We start from the raw sequence: 9,975 nt of genomic DNA on the forward strand, positions 1-9,975 counted from the left end.
TATCTTTTAGATTACTTGTGATGCTTAAAGTATCATACAAACAATAGCTATTACTAAACGGTTATAATTTTGATAATTTTCTTTTTCATAATATGCATTTCTATCATTTATACTACATGGAAAATATGTCTTCTCCAAATGAAATGATTTCTACAATGGGCATAAGTAACCAGATTAGAGAATTTTCTATTTAATTCTTGTCCTTGTGTCACAGTGAGAAGCTGTATAATGGAATTTGTGGAATTGAAGTAAATATAATATGGAAATGAAACCAAAGATTCAAGAAGCTCCTTTATGTGTCAGGAACTAGTTACTAAGAAAAGATTTTTCTTCAAGGAGCTTGCAATTCAAGAAGAAAGACAATAGAGGCAATCTTCTTGACTGTGATTGAATAAATACAAAGTATTATACCAGACAGAGACATCTAACCTAGTTGTGAGTAGCACTGACCAACTGGGATTCATACAAACAACTTTTAATAATAAAAGCCGACAAAGGAAACAGACACATTTTCCTTATTATTTTGAAGAAAAGAAACATTTAAAAAAAGAAATGGTTTGGTAAACAAAGTTGAGACAGTCTACCTTTAACTCCATCAAAGACCAATCAGAACTTGTTATCTTCAACCAGGAAAAAGTTTAGGAGACTGAAAATTTGGAGAGGAATAGAGTGTTAGAAATAGTCTTTCCACAATAATAATGCACACTTCTGAGCGCCATACATTTCCAGAATCTTCTTTACCTGAAGACCTGGTTAGGAAGTATGTCTAAACTCCTCTTGTAATCTCTTGTGACAAAATGAAATCTATATGTTTAGGATGAGCTGAGAAGATGGTCAGAATACCCACAAGAATTTCTGCAAAGTGATTAGACAAAAAAAAAGTCAATGATGGCTTACATCTCTAAATACAAGGACAAGTGGATGTTCAACAAATAATAACATTTGCCGGGGGCAGTAATGCAAACATCTCTTTCATGCTGTGGAAACAGCAGTAAAATATAAAAAGATTAACAGGTGTTCAATACAGACTACTCCCCTGAATTTGTGTGGTTTCCTTTCCTCTGCCTGGGGGATGAAAAAACTAAGTAAAAGCACTCATTTAGGATTCTTAGAACATTACTGTGAGGTAGAAAGTAGAAAACAATAGATATTTATCTTGGTAAAATGAAGACTATAGAGTGTATGAGTTTTTTGGGTAAAAAAAAATTTTTATCTCAATTCTATTTCAAAAAAGAATCAGAAAGATTCCTTTATATTATACAGAGCTCTAGCTCACCCTGCAGGGCAAAAGATATTGTCATTTTTATTATGGTTAGTAGTAGCAGCTAACTTTCATTGGGAGCTTATTATGTGCCAAAACTATGCTCAGTGCTTTATATAACTTATTTTGATTTTCCTAGAGTTTAAGACTAGGATTGGGGGAGGGAGAAGGGGGGGGAGAAGTTTTTTTTTGGAGTGGGGGGTCAATCCTTGGAAAGAGGAGTGAGCAAATGAGGGAAATGAGATGAGGAAGGAGCAAAACCTAGGAAGAATCTTCTATATAGATCTCTGATTTTAGCAACAAGGTCTTGACCTTGCCAAGACTTCTAGGAAGCATGCAAAATTACTTCCATAACTGTTCTTCTGAACAACAGGAGGCTCAGGCATTTATCCACTGTCTTCCAACTCCCATTGGTTAAAGATTATCTCCTCTGCACTTCTGGGCTGCCCTTGCACTTGAACTGAGGGGACTCCTAAGGTTTGGAGAAGGCCTTGGGGCAAAACACAGGAAGATAAGCAACACTTGAGGTGGGATGTGATCAGTATGAATCAAAATCATCCATCAAAGCTTTGGCTGGGGCTTCCCTGGTGGCGCAGTGGTTGAGAGTCTGCCTGCTAATGCAGGGGACACGGGTTCGAGCCCTGGTCTGGGAAGATACCACATGCTGCGGAGCAACTAGGCCCATGAGCCACAACTACTGAGCCTGCGTGTCTGGAGCCTGTGCTCCGCAACAAGAGAGGCCGCGACAGTGAGAGGCCCGCGCACCGCGATGAAGAGTGGCCCCTGCTCGCCGCAACTAGAGAAAGCCCTCGCACAGAAACGAAGACCCAACACAGGCAAAAATAAATAAATAAATAAATAAATAAATAAATAAATAAATACGCAGAAGGAAAAAAAAAAAGCTTTGGCTGAAATCAGAGGTGAGCCAAAAAGAGGTTGCAATGGCAACAAGACAGTCTGTGATAAGACTTATTTTCTTTAATCCTGACAACGCCCTATTATACTGTTATCATCCCCATTTACTGATGAGGATATTAAGACCGAGAGAATATAACTTGCCCAACTTCACACAGCCAGTAAATGGTAGAACAGGACTTCAAACCCAAGCCGGATGATCCTGGAACGTGAAGTCTTACCTCATTATCAGCGACCAGTAATCTAATTTCCACAACCTCTTATCCAAGAGACTCATTTACATTTTCCAAGTATGAAACTCATGGCTAAACAGACTTCCCTAACACATCTTTAAGAAGCAGGTACCTTTAGGATTGAGTTGAAGTTGTGACTGCACTCAGGTGAGAACTGAGTAGAGAGCTTCTGATGAGCGCTTCTAAAAGGATTATCCAACAGGATTTCTGGATTGGCCTCCTGGGGTTATTTGCACAGGAAAGATATTCCTACGCACAAAGGTATAATTTTTTCATAATAATCACATTTACGTTAAAGCTCTAGGCTAGACTATCTCCATTATGGAAATATAAGCATCATATTAAGGGAATGAAGTGAGCTGCTTTTCCTATTCCACTGAGAAAGTAACATAGGTTAAAACAGTCCCTTGGGTTTGTAAGTTTTGAGATGATGCACAATTTTTAAAAGTGAGAAAGAAAGCCTACTTTACTAGATGGATGAGTAAGAAAAGCTGTAAGTTATTTTTTTTATGTGTAAAGTTATTTATTGTAGCAGCATTGTTGGCAAAAAATTAAAATAATCTAATTGCAGTGGTAAGAATAAATAAAGTTTGGTCTTTTTTGTACAGTGGAATTTAGAGGTTAAAATAAAAGAATTAAATATTCATGTATAAATCTCAACAACAAAATGTTGAGTGAAAAAGTATAGGTAGAGTATGATACCATTTAAACTTAAACAAAAATATGGAACGCTTCACGAATTTGCGTGTCATCCTTGTGCAGGGACCATGCTAATCTTCTCTGTATCGTTCCAATTTTAGTGTATGTGCTGCTGAAGCAGGCACGGCTGTAAGTTACGAAAGAAAAACAAGATCCCTAGAGAGGTAGCCAACAAAAGCGCTCTCTAGGGTGTGTTAAGTATTGCAATGCATAGACTCGTAAGTGAGGTGACTACATACATATCCATCAGATCAGGTATACTCGAAGGTAAAAGGGGTGCTATTGATAATTTCACTGAATCGACACATGTAAACCTGGACCAGAATGTACCCTATTCATAGGGCAAGAGGATAGACCTGTGTTGTTCCCATTGTTACTGTGACATGAGACTCATTTTGAGTGTTTGCAGATTCTTTGGCCCTATCCCTTAGTTGCTGTAGCAGAATCTCAGGTACAGGGCTCCAAATTTTGAATTTTAACAATACCTCCAGGTGATTCTTCAACATACTAATGTTCATGCACCAGTGACTGAGATAATCAAATTCAATGTTTCTGTATATATGTGTGTATAATTCACATAGAAATTTAAAGACTAAAATAACTCAGTGTTATGATTAAGACCATAAAAACTGGGAGGAAAACAACTCCATTGATCTCATGTATTAATTAATGTGTATGGTACATATTTATTGAATCCCCAGTAAATATGAGTTTGATAATAGGGGAAATAATGTAAAAAATTAAAAAATAATGTATTCCTTGCTTTCTCTGAATGTATAGTCTAGCATGGGAGGCTGTAGAGTAACAACAATAATAAAATAAACAATAATTACAATTCATACATCAAGGATGACGAGGGGATTAAAAAGTAACACTAGATTATAAACTTCCTGAGGACAAGGAACTCTGTCTGTCACATGCCAGAATATACTGCAGAGTGACCAACCATTCTGTTTTTCCCAGAGCTGAGGGGTTTCCCAGGACACAGAACTGTCAGTGCTAAAACAAGGAAAGCCTAGGCAAATCAAGGCAAGCTGATCACCCTATTAGTGAAAAAGGCAATCAAAAGAGAGTCTAACAGAAAGGAATATGTTACTGAAGAAGGTTAGCAGAAGGTATTCACTTACATTGAGGTCTATCATTTTTCAAGTTCTCTATATACATCATCACAACAAGGGTCTAAGCTAACCGACAGAGGAGTAAACTGAGGCTCAGAGAGGTTAATTACTTTGCCCTAGATCCCACAGCTGGAAATGGCTGAGCTGCGCCTGGGATAGGAGTCCAGGGCTGTTTGAATCCAAAGGCCCCAGGGGTAAGGAAAGATGAGGCTCTAAGTTCTTTGCTCAAAACTTCAAAAGAGGCAGAAATGTGGACTTACAATTGAATTCTTCATCCTGGGAAAACCAGCCATGTTTTATTTAGGGAAAGCCCTTTTGTTTTTATTAACACACACACATGCCGAAGACAGTTTGCTTGCCTCCCTCCCTCCCTTCCGGCAGCTGCTTTGAAGATGAACAGAGGCTCCAGAGGGAGCAGAGCTGTTTCCAGCAGCTGTTTCTCAAACACCTAACTTCATTTCAGATCAGAGCTGGGGTGTGAAGCTCTTAAAACCTTTGCTGCTTCATTCACATGACAGCAGAAGCAGCCAAAACTATCAGTGCCTCACCAGCAGCCTATCTGAATGCCTCTCTGTGTACTGGGTGCCTCAGGCACAATGTGGTGTGGAGCTGTTTGTTAACCCTACTTTCAACGTCTCCCCCTCACTCCCCTCTAAGAAAGGCAAACCCAGAAAGGAGGCAGTATCTCACTCAAGCTTCCTCTTCCTCTTGCTTCCCTCTATCTCCCTGTCCCTCTCCTTTTACATTTTATGATTAAGAAGTATTTAAATTCCAAAAAGAATGAGAAAAATGACACGTTCATCCTAAAATTGCAAAATTAGCATTTTGTCATATCTGATGAAATCCTTTTTGGAGGAAATCAGATGTTATAGGTAAGATGAAAACTCTTCACCCCTGCCCAAATGCATTTCCCTCTTTTTCTCTCCATCAACATCAGTAGAAAGTTGGTGTGATTGCCTCCATTTGGGTTCATACATTTTTATTAATATGTATATGTCCATAACCAACAGGAAATAATATCGTTGGGTGAGTTATCCTTTCACTCTTCATTAATAGTATCATCCTGTATACCACTACTTAGATCTTCAAATTTTTATTGAATCTTGTTGTTTTTACAGGTGCAATCATGGGAATACATGACAAATTAGCACATTGATTCATGTTGCTTTATGGTATTCCATCACATGAAGAGTGCACAGTTTCTTTTTTTTTAACTCTCCAGTGTTAAATGCTTAAATTATCATTTTTTACTCCCTCTTGCATTTCTGTACTTCTACAATAAACCTATGAGGTAGATTTTACCTTATGATCTCCATTGTAAAGAGAAGAAAATCAAGGTTGAGATCAATCAAATACGTCAAATTTATACCACTAACAAGTGAACCACTGGAATCAAGAAACAGGTTGGAGGAGCCTTAAACTATTTGTTTCCCATATACAGGACTCCACAAGAAAGGAAGGAAAAGCAATTACAGTATCACGTCAACACTGTGTTCAAAGGTATTTGTTTTCCACGTTTTTATCTACACGGCTTAGCAGGGTACTTGCAAGTAGGGGGTGTTAAACAAATACATATTAAATCATTGAGCTGAAAAGACATGAAGACCAAGTCTCAGGAGGTTCTAAGATAAGTTGTCAGATACACAGCCCTGGAGACAAAGAGCCCTGGATCTAACATACATAATCAAATACGGAACCAGAGAACCAAAAAATGTTGAGAGAATGAGAAACAGTTGGGTGGGCAGTACACAGCAGTTGTATATCCCACCTATACAAGCCTGAGACAAACACCTGGAATCTTACATGTCATTAGTGGACACGTAAGTGTTTGAGCCATTTACACTCAAAGGAGATGGGAGAGGGCAAGCCCAGGAATTGTCACTGGGTCACGGAATAGTACCACGTTTTGGAAGAAAGCAATTCTTCTTCTCTTGCATAAAGTAAACTTGGTTATTTAAACCATCAGTTTCTTCTACCATATAACCCTAAACATATGCATTTTTTTCTTCTATCTCAGTCAATAACTCAGTCATAACTCAGTCAATGAGTAATGAACATAAATGGCTGCCATTCACAAGCACTTAGTCTGTACACAACTGTAGGATTAAATGAGATACAACACCTAAGCAATGGGTACAGTGCCTGGCACATAAAAAGAATTGAATTCAGATTCACTTCAACAATATTATAAAGAGGGAAGGACTCTCCTTTTATATTTGAAGACTAGAAAAACAATTTCTTCTCTTAATAATGAAGAAATTAAGTGGCAGTGAGGTTTATTCGGGGGAGGGCAACAACCTTGAGATGCAAATTGTATTGTTGTTGCTGATTATTTTTCTGAATATCACGTGTTTATAATCTAGTAAACTCATGCAAACCTCTTTAACCAGAACCTTTTTTAAAGCTTCCTGAGAGACTTAATAGACAGTAAGAAGGAAATTCGTATTTTTCTCAAACAGTGCTCAAGGCAAGCACATTTTACTATTTTTAAAAACCTAATGTCTCCATCCAGGGAAGACAAACTGAATTACTCTAGAGCACATGTGGGGCATTAGGCTCAGCCACACATCAGGGACGCTAAGTACTCCGCCATAAATGGCACAGACAGGATCCTGCTGCCTGGCCGTGGAACTCGAGAGGGAGGTTTGAGTGGCTCATTGTTATTGGGATTTATAAAATCCCTCTCTCCCATCCAAGCAATTTGCTCTTCCAGATTGTATTTCTGAAGCATATTTTGGTTTCAATAAAGCAAGTATCTAAGCCACATTGTAAAATAGACTCTCAGTCATTCAGAATTGTGGATTTGACACTGGTATCCCCCAGTGATAGACTGACATAACCCAACCACATAAAAAAGTTATGTGTGGTGTGTGTGTGTGTGTGCATGTGTGTGTGTTGAATCTCAGCCAGAAACTGGAGAAAGGTCAGACCCAATCCACATACCCCAAATTTGAGGAGGTTTCAGCAGGAAAGGAAACACTGATATCATCAGTCTCATCTCAAATGCAAGAGGGACCCTCTCCAACTTGGCAAAAATGAAAGTAAGGCTATTCATTCTCCCCCCAGAGTTACAAAATATTCCTCATATTTCTCATGTGGGTTGAGACCTGGACACAAAGACAGACTGAAGCTCAGCTGGACTGGCAGTTTGAGGGTAGGGTCTTGTTAAAGTCCAGATGAGAGAGGGGTGAGTGTCTTAGCTCAGTAATTCTCAAACCTGGCTGCTCACTAGAATCAACTGGGAAATTTTAAAAACTACCTGATGCTCAGAACCAAACACAGACTGCAGAAGAGCTGCAGAGGAGGCTAAGCATCAGTATTTTTTAAAAGTTTCCTGGGTGATTCTAATATGCACCAAGGTGACATAAGTAGATCTGGACACAGTAATTTTCCCGCCCAGGAGTAAACACACATGGCACCCACGATGAGAGAAAATGCATTGGCCTTTTTACCATCTTGAACTAATTTAATCTATACTTATTTATTGCTGTAATCAAAGGCCTGGCACATATCAGGAATTCACTCATAATTAATGACTAGATGAATGAGTGATCACTAGCTAGCAAAATTATTACACTAAAATAAAATTACCCTGTACTCTGTGTAACTAACGTACTGCTGAAAACCCCTAAAATTTGCATAATATTTGATGATTCACTCAACTCTTCATAAATTATCATGAAGAATTCATGAAAAAGCTACAAAGACATATGTACAAAGTACTCATCACACTGCAGTACAGAGATTCAATAAGTCAATTATGATATATCCATGCAACGGAATTCTATGCAGACACTAAAATAATGTCTTGAGTTATTTTTTAATATGGAAATCTGTCCATGATATATTACTGATAAAGAGCACATTAAAAACAGCATGGATAAAAATAGTAATTTTGATTTAATAAATACATAAATTGTGTGTTTGTGTGTGTGTCTACATAGAAAAATCTGGTAGGCATAAACACTAATGTGGTTAACTATGAAAGATAAAAATAAAGATGATTTTCGGGCTTCCCTGGTGGCGCAGTGGTTAAGAATCCCCCTGCCAATGCAGGGGACACGGGTTCGAGCCCTGGTCCAGGAAGATCTCACATGCCCTGGAGCAACTAAACCCATGTGCCACAACTACTGAGCCTGCGCTCTAGAGCCTGCGAGCCACAACTACTGCAGCCCACATGCCTAGAGCCCATGCTCCACAAGAGAAGCCACCACAATGAGAAGCCCGTGCACCGCAATGAAAAGTAGCCCCCGCTCACCGCAACTAGAGAAAGCCCGCGTGCAGCAACGAAGACCCAACACAGCCAAAACTAAATAAAACAAAATAAATTAATTTTTAAAATAAATAAGTAAATAAAGATGATTTTCACACTCTTCTTATACCTTTTCTTTATTTTCCTCAACTCACATTATTTTAACAATTGCAATTTCTTAGTATGTAATTTTTTTTCCAAAGTTGGGAGCAGCTATAGCCATCCCCATTCCAGGTCCAACTTGATTTCAGAACCCTTATCACTTGCAAATACAGTCAGACCAAGATACAACAATGGAAAGGGAGAAGTGGATCTTTAGTGCCCTGTTCATACCTATGAGTCAGTCTCCACTATTTATGTTGGCCACCACCTCTCACAAGTAAGCTCCCATCAGAAACTGATAACTTAGTTTAACCTAGTACATCCAGTTATATCCATAAAACCTATTTCTTGAGGACATCTACTTCCATATGTAATGGGGCTAGGTTATCCGGTATAACTATTTCTTAATGCAAATTCGTTTAATACCTAATCTGTCATCATTCACAGGGATAGTTACTTTTTCTTTTTTTTTTTTTTTTTGGCTGTACCGCGTGGCTTGGGGGATCTTAGTTCCCCAACGTGGGATCGAACCTGCACCCTCGGCAGTGAAAGCACACAGTCCTAACCACTGGACTGCCAGGGAATTCCCCGGATAGTTACTTTTTGAAGCAAATATCAAAACACAGAAATGCCTCTAATGTGACATGACAGCTTTCAGTAACAGAACCATGGCAAGAATTGATTTCTCCCTGATAGGGGGAGAGGTGACATTGTAGAGGAGAGAAGTAACTACTAATAATAAGGACAGCCAGAAATGTTCAGATGCTTTCTGTGCCTGATACTGTACTTTGTAGGATTGATAGTACTTTGTGGGATTAAGGAATATAAATATTATAAACAACAGATGATGTAGGTACTATTACTATACCCATTTCATAGATGAGAAAACAGAGGCTTAAGGAGCTTAAGACTTGCCCAAGGACATATAAACAATAAGTGGCAGAGCTGGGATCATACTGCAGGTGCTCTGGCTTCGGTTTCTGTTCTCTGACCAACTATGTCACAGACTATGTAGTTTCTAGACCTTCTAAAATCCACAGCTCAATTTAATTCAGTCCTCAATACCAATTACGTTAGTTTCTGGGATAGGTGATATTATTGGTGAATAAAACTTGATTGGGGTCCTCTAGAGGCTTATACTGATGTAGCAATTTATTCCAGCCACAGAAGAAGACAACCAAAATTCTCAAGTATTGTTTACCTTCTAGACTAGTGGTTGTCAAAGTGTGGTCCCTCGACTAGTACCACCTGAGATCTTACTAGAAATGCAAATTCTTGAGCCCCATCCCAGGCCCACTGGATCAGAATCTCTGGGAATGGGGACCAGGATCTGTGTTTAAGAAGGCCTTCCAGATAAGAAGCCCTGCTCTAGGCACCATATCACATGTGTCACCG

The 9,975-nt window shown here is 38.8% G+C and overlaps 1 non-coding gene across 1 annotated transcript; it reads right to left on the reverse strand.

The window, feature by feature from the left end:
• Window positions 1-3,126: 3,126 nt before the first annotated feature.
• LOC114236038 (U6 spliceosomal RNA) lies at window positions 3,127-3,233 on the reverse strand. The gene has a single exon (XR_003622080.1). It is a non-coding gene; the product is annotated as a U6 spliceosomal RNA (small nuclear RNA).
• Between the last annotated feature and the right edge of the window lie 6,742 nt (window positions 3,234-9,975).

This window comes from Balaenoptera acutorostrata, chromosome 19 (genome assembly GCF_949987535.1).
Source record: "Balaenoptera acutorostrata chromosome 19, mBalAcu1.1, whole genome shotgun sequence".
In the NCBI taxonomy this organism is placed as follows: domain Eukaryota; kingdom Metazoa; phylum Chordata; class Mammalia; order Artiodactyla; family Balaenopteridae; genus Balaenoptera; species Balaenoptera acutorostrata.